This window comes from Nerophis lumbriciformis, linkage group LG08, assembly GCF_033978685.3.
Source record: "Nerophis lumbriciformis linkage group LG08, RoL_Nlum_v2.1, whole genome shotgun sequence".
In the NCBI taxonomy this organism is placed as follows: Eukaryota; Metazoa; Chordata; class Actinopteri; order Syngnathiformes; family Syngnathidae; genus Nerophis; species Nerophis lumbriciformis.
In genome coordinates this window covers 14,333,779-14,340,697 of record NC_084555.2, presented here as the reverse complement: position 1 = coordinate 14,340,697, position 6,919 = coordinate 14,333,779, and the positions used below count along the sequence as shown (strand labels likewise).

Genomic DNA, 6,919 nt, shown 5'->3' with positions numbered 1-6,919 from the left:
TATACTGCCTGTATATGAGGCTGCACATATGTGACTTTAGACACACAATGGCTTTGAAATAAAACAACCAGTATGTGATTGAAGTGTATGCTTTTAGCTTTACGTAGAGGATAAATACTTTGGATCCTGCGACAGGGCCTCAGACTAGATCTACAACTAAGTCTGTGAGCATGAACTGATGAGAGGCGTAAATTGAAAGCGGCGGATAAAGGGGAAAAGGTTTTCCAAGACAATCATAACAGTCCAGTTGCGATCGATTAAATGCTCTGAGAATGGAAAAACATGAATAACAAAGACTGTATTTCATAAATGGCAAATGCCAAGTTTCAATAGCGTCGAGGTCAGGTGAGGAAAAAACATCAAATATAAATAAATAATGACCACAAACATTTTCCTGCATTTAAAAAAAAAATACGGTTTAGACTTTTTGCTCTACCAGAATCTGCAGAAAGTGTCGTCCTTCAACCTGAAAATATCCCAACTTCCTCATCTTTAATAACGCCAGCCCATACTTTCTGATTGGAAATGGTGGCCCGCACTGATCCAGCCAAGGGATTGTCCATCTGGACCGTCAAGAGTCACTCTCATCAGTCCATAAAATCTTTGAAAAATCTCTTGGGGCAGTCTTGACATCACAACTGTGTCGTGTTCCTTACCAAGACCACTTCTTTGAGCACTGAACACTGTACTTCTGTTTATTGTCTGATGACCTCACGCACCCCAAACAACAACACAAACGCATCTTCTGGGTCACATACTATACATTCGAAATACTTTTGTTGCTATGCATCGTCTACTTGCGGCCGCATTTGTTGGTCTGGTAGTCCAGTTGGCATTCACACACTTACCTCACTCAGGCCCAGAACCCGCTGACACACAGGCCAAGACCCATCTCTCAGGTGATCTCAATCCCTCTGTTTGGTTTGGCCTGTTAGGTCCCAGACTGCGTTCAGACTTGTCCAAATCAACTGTACAAGCATAGTAAACAGGCTAGAGCATGGGGTTCTGAAGCTTTTTGACCCTTCAGGCAAAACTTTCACCCGACAGGGTACCACTCACAAATTAACACATAATTAGTAATCTTACTATTGATTTTAATTGTATTCAATAATTATTTCTAACCTTGTCAAATTATGTAAAAAAACATCAGTTAATCACAAATATTTGTATTTTTTTAACACATAAACCTTGAGCTTAGGTCAGGCTGATTAGAAAAAGTCCCGTACTTTCTGGACTATAGAGCACACTGGAATATAGACCGCACCCACTACATTTTGGAAGAACAAATTATTTTACATATATAACCTGTGATGAGGTGGTGACTTGTCCAGGGTGTACGCTGCCTTCCTCCCGAATGCTGCTGAGATAGGCTCCAGCACCCCCCGCGACCCTGAACGGGACACGCGGTAGAACATGGATGGAAAATGGAACCTAAACCGGCAAGCGGCAGAAACTGTGAAATTAGTTATTTACAAATACATATTTTGTAAATCTTCTATTACATACCTTAACTGTTTTCAAACAGTGTCTGTAACAGGGCAGTAAAGCGGCTGATCAAGCACAAAAGACGTCATCGTAGCTTTGGAAGCTGAATCTCCCATCAGCTAAACAGACCCCAATGGTGACGTATTGGTGAATTTACTGAGAAATTTGTGAAACTGAAACAATACAAAATGAAAACAACTGTTAGTTAATAATACTAACACAGACACTTGTAGACGAGTTAGCACATGAGCCAATGCTAACTACGATTAGCGTTAGCATGGACAAATACGCATGGAAACACATATGGGACGGTTCAGTAAGTTTGAATTGTGTTAATAAAATTGTAAAACTTACAAACGTTGATTTCTGGCAGAAACACTATTGATCGTTTTTACTTTAGGTTTGAGGGCAAAACAGGAAGTATAATTTCAACGAGCAGCACCTGCAGTACACAAACTCATCCAAAAGATAGCGCCATAGCACAAATAATAACACAACATTTCAGTCCTCTGTTTGGGTTTAATGAAAACTATTGACCACAAAACATTGTGGCAATTAGAGGAAAGAAAATCCTTCCAATCCAATTGTTTTTTAAGAGCCGGTCACAGCCTAAGGCCCCGTTTACACTAAGGTTATCCAGGGTAAATCCCACCTGAACATATACTTGTCCACACACACACAATGGCCGTTTAAGACCCCCTCCGTCAGCCGGTGCAACGCGACCTAGTATGCATGCCCGGAAAATGCGCACGTCATAGTCACCTCCAGTGTTGCTTTGTGTGCAAGTTCTTAAATGTAACTTATCTGAACAATATCCAATGTTGTGGTATTTCAATTAACTGGAATCTAGTGTGCTGTGGGGCCCTATTGTAGTGAATCACACCTAAGCCATCATAAATTAATCAAATCTTTATTGGACACAAAAGTACACAATGTGACAAAGAACACTGGACAACAATCAATCTAGGGATCTAGATATCTGGTCAGGACACTCACTCTTTTGCCTTCACCTTCATTGTCCATTCGTTTTTGGTGACTTTATATACTCTGGACCTAGACGTTGAGTCTGCGACATACATGGCGGACAATAACTGATACAGTCTGCTTTGCCAGTCCAAAAGCATTGGCCATTTTCCGTAGTTAGTCTTCCCTCGTCGACCAGGTAATACAAAGCACACACTGCCTTTTTTATCACATCCACGGGAGCCCGCATTCTCGTTGACTCTCCTTCGACAAATGGACAAAGGTTTTTGGTAAGTAGAATCACAGCTGACCTCGACATTCGAAAGTTCTCTTGCAGCCTGAGAAGTGTTGTATCCAAAATAGCTGCAATAACTTTCTCTAAAGGTATTCATGTGTGATTTCCACAAGCGTCTGTACATGTAGAAGAATGAGAAACACGAGAAATGAGAAACATCTTTCCAGTGGTTACCTCCGAGTTACGAAACCGCTTTATTATGAACCTGGCTGTGGCGCGTTCTTTCTGGTGTCACTTCCTCTCTGAACTCAGTTTGTAAACGATCAATGAGTCCATACAAAGCTAAGTGCCGGAGATTCAAGAAATACATGGCGCACTTACCCGTGTAAACATTTATCCGAGGAGGGGAACCTGAAACGCTGGTTTAGTGTGGCTGAAACGGGGCTTAGGCTAAATAATTATTTGTTTTAAGGGGTTATCCGGCTTAGTGTAGACATGGCCTAACACTGGGCGAGAGTCACTCATCAGCCCATAAAACATTTGGAAACATTTGTCTTCAGTTGTGTTTTGAGCCATCTTGAAATTTCCACTGTGTTCCTTGCCAAAACCATTTCTATGAGCACTGAACACCTTAAACGCGGTAGGTTGCAGTAATTCCAAGATGGTAAATGGCGTCTGTGTGTGAAAACTCTTAAATTACAGAGGAGAGTTCTTGATTGCTTTGGTGTATAAAGGCATAATCATAAACAACAGTCGTTGTTCAAACACCGGCCTGTAAACAAGAATGAACCACTGCTATAGCAGGACCCATTCTATGTTTCTTGAAAAGATTTTGGAAATAATTCAAGTAAGCAAGATGAAATACTGATTGCCTCCGGCCACATTAAGACCTGCCACTTTGGCCTGATATCAAATAGTGTATTTCGTATTTCTTCTACTCAAAAAAGCACCACCTTTGCACCCTCTCAATCAACCGGTATAATTACCACATCAAAAAAGCTATCAAAAAAAGCAGATAAAGTAGGAATTCAAGGAAAAAGCAACGAGGGAAAGGAGGGGTTGAGTGAACTAAACAACAAAAATAAGGGAGAAACATATCATCACGCCCAGCATAGAGTATGTGAGATGTGTGACGTTTCAGAAGGCAGGGGGAGCAAAGCCTTGAGGGCATACAATCAATATTACATTTTCCATTGCCACCTTCATAGCTATTGTAAATGGCTTGTGTCAAAAATAATAACAGGTTGTATCAGGAACCTTGGGTTTGCAATTTTGCTCCGAGTGTTTGGAGGCCCCCGTTTGCGGTCTCCCTCCCTTTGCTCCAGCACCACTGGGTGTTAATGATGCTGTGGTGGCAGACACTTCACACACCACGGCTGGCTTTTTCCCCCCTTTGAGCCAACTCTGCCCACTTCATCTCTTTAGTCCTGACAGTACTGAGATCTGTTGGGTAAAGGATGCTTTTAAGAATACACTGCTGTTTGTTAACACAATCATCATTAATGGGTTCGTCAGGACACATGTGTGAGCGGCTCTATTCAAAAAACTACTGCAAAACCAAAGTCATACAATTCAAAAATGTAAACAAATATCACGGGGTAAATATGTGCATTGACTTTATCAATCAATCAATCAATCAATCAATCAATCAAAGTTTACTTATATAGCCCTAAATCACGAGAGTCTCAAAGGGCTGCACAAGCCACAACGACATCCTCAACTCAGATCCCACATCAGGGCAAGAAAAAACTCAACCCAATGGAATGACAATGAAAAACCTTGGAGGGCACCGCAGATGTGGGGACCTCTCCCTGGGCGACAGGTGTAATGGACGTTGAGTGGATCTAGCATAATATTGTGAGAGTCCAGTCCATAGTGGATCTAGTTAATAGTGTTAGAGTCCAGTCCATAGTAGGGCCAGCAGGAGATCATCTTGAGTGGAGACAGGTCAGCAGCACAGATACGTCCCCAACTGATGCACAGATGAGTGGTCCACCCAGGATCCCAACTTTGGACAGCTAGCGCACATCTTTAGTGGTTGATTGGCCATTTTGTCCCCAAAAACTTAATGAGTAATTTAGGGCTGTCAAACGATTACAAAATATAATCGCGACTAATTGCAGTTTGTTCATAGTTAACTCACAATTATTCACAATTGATTGCAGATAGACAGAATTTTTAATCATTAATAAGTGTACCCTAGAATGATATTTTTCATGTTTTTATAACCATGACTGGAGAATTACTTTGCTTTGATGAAATGTTTGTTAGGGCTCAAACACCTGCCGCCTCTCACTCTGCTGTGCGCTCCACTGAGCGTGCCTCGGGACACGCCCATGGGCGTTCCTCTCCTCGCAGCTGCGCTCTGTCAGGCTTGTCCCTGACAGTTTGGTCAAGTTTTAGTTTTTCCTCTGTCATTTCCTGTCAACGCTCTTATTTTGGTTATTTCCTCATTGTCTCCCTGAGTGCTGCTTCCCCTCAGCTGCGGCTGATTGGCACCTGGCCACACCTGGTGTCAATCAGCCAGCTGCTATTTAAATCTGCCTTCCCCTACAGTCAGTGCTGGATTATTGTCATCACTACCTGTCGTTAGAGCTACTACCTGTCGTGTCTACTACTTGTCGTTGTTTGCGGTAAGCTGTTCCTGTTTGATAGTTCCTTATAGCTAATTGCAGTTTGCTGTCTCCTAGCTCTCTTGTTTCGTGCTTTCTTGTTAGCCATTAGCTGTTTCCAGTTTTTCTGTTTGCTGGTTCCTGTTTTCAGTTTTGGCTATTCCTAGTTCCTGGTTTGTGTTTTTTCCTTTATTTGATGGACATTAAATCATGTTTTCTCGCTCAATGCCTGCCGTCATCTCTGCATCTTGGGGTTCGTCACCAACACACCGTGACACGCTCACTCAACAATCAACACACCTGGCGCTGATGAGCGCTCCCATGCCTTCTTAAGCCAGCGTGTCCTGCGTTCCAGTGCCAGAACATAGCTACTTGTACCAGTACAGTAAGCCTTACACGTCTCTAGCTTCCTTGCTCTTTGTGTTTCCCCTACTTTGTGCTCATTGTGTCTTGTCCTGTGTCGTCATCCAAGCAGCCCCTCGTCATTCCCTGGTTTCTAGCTGTGTGTCTCGTCTTCCCGGATCCCCTCTGGACTTCCTGCTGCCTTCCCGGATCTCGACTTCACGTCTACCCCCCGGACAACGACGCCTCGCTGTCCCCGGACCTCCGAGCCTGCTTTGCCCTTTCTGGACTTCCGCATCAATCTCAACACGTACCTTCAACACCACCCGGTAACACTCTACATATAATCGCTTCACATAGTCACACCCTATATATTTGGATTAATCACATATGTCATACTTGTATATCAATAAACACGCTGCAAGCTAAACGACGACCCTGCTTCCGTGCCGTCTCCTTCTCCGCTGTACCGTTTCAATGTTTTTTAAAACATTATACCTTTTTAAAACCGCTCAACCCAAAATGGACATATACAATAAAAAAAATGTGTTGGTGTCTTGCCAGATTTTGTAAGATTACAGAATGTGTATTTTTACTGCAGCAACACTTGCATTCAGAGGAAGAGCTACACCATGTTTAGATACAAGTTTCACACATTAATAACACACAATGTGGATTGTTATGATCATGCTTTGATTGTCAAAAATGTTTGGTAATGTAATCTGTGATATTTCTACCTGAATAAATGCTTCTGATATTCTGTACATTACATCTTGTACAAGTAATCGGGGTTCATATCTTTGCATGACAATGTCTTAACCTTCTCTGTTTATTATTAAAATGTAATATTTAGCCTGCTAAACATTCTATAACAGCGGACTATCAGAACGGGTTATAAAATAATATACACTTTATTTCAATCTGCCATAAAACATTTATTTAGGTAGAAATATCAAAGATTACATTACAAACATATATGACAAAGCATGATCGTGAGATAAAACTATTTTTTTGTTAGACCAATGTGACGGGTAGCGTTATTATTGTGACGCCGGAAACGTGTGATTGGCATAAGAAGGGGTGCTTTGACACATACTTGCCAACCCTCCCGGATTTTCCGGGAGACTCCCGAAATTCAGCGCCTCTCTCGAAAACCTCCCGGGACAAATTTTCTCCCGAAAACCTCCCGGGACAAATTTTCTCCCGAAAATCTCCCAAAATTCAGGCACACAATATAAACAGCGTACCTGCCCAATGACGTTATAACTGTAGAATGATCGAG

At 42.1% G+C, this 6,919-nt stretch overlaps 1 long non-coding RNA gene across 1 annotated transcript in view; it reads right to left on the bottom strand.

The window, feature by feature from the left end:
- Positions 1-341: 341 nt before the first annotated feature.
- Positions 342-6,919, bottom strand: part of LOC133611494 (uncharacterized) — a 77,459-nt gene continuing 70,881 nt past the window's right edge. The window contains exons 2-4 of the long non-coding RNA XR_009816000.2: positions 1,507-1,658; positions 1,306-1,431; positions 342-968 (exon numbers count right to left, since the gene is read on the bottom strand). This is a non-coding gene — a long non-coding RNA (uncharacterized lncRNA). The remainder of the gene's footprint in view (positions 969-1,305; positions 1,432-1,506; positions 1,659-6,919) is intronic.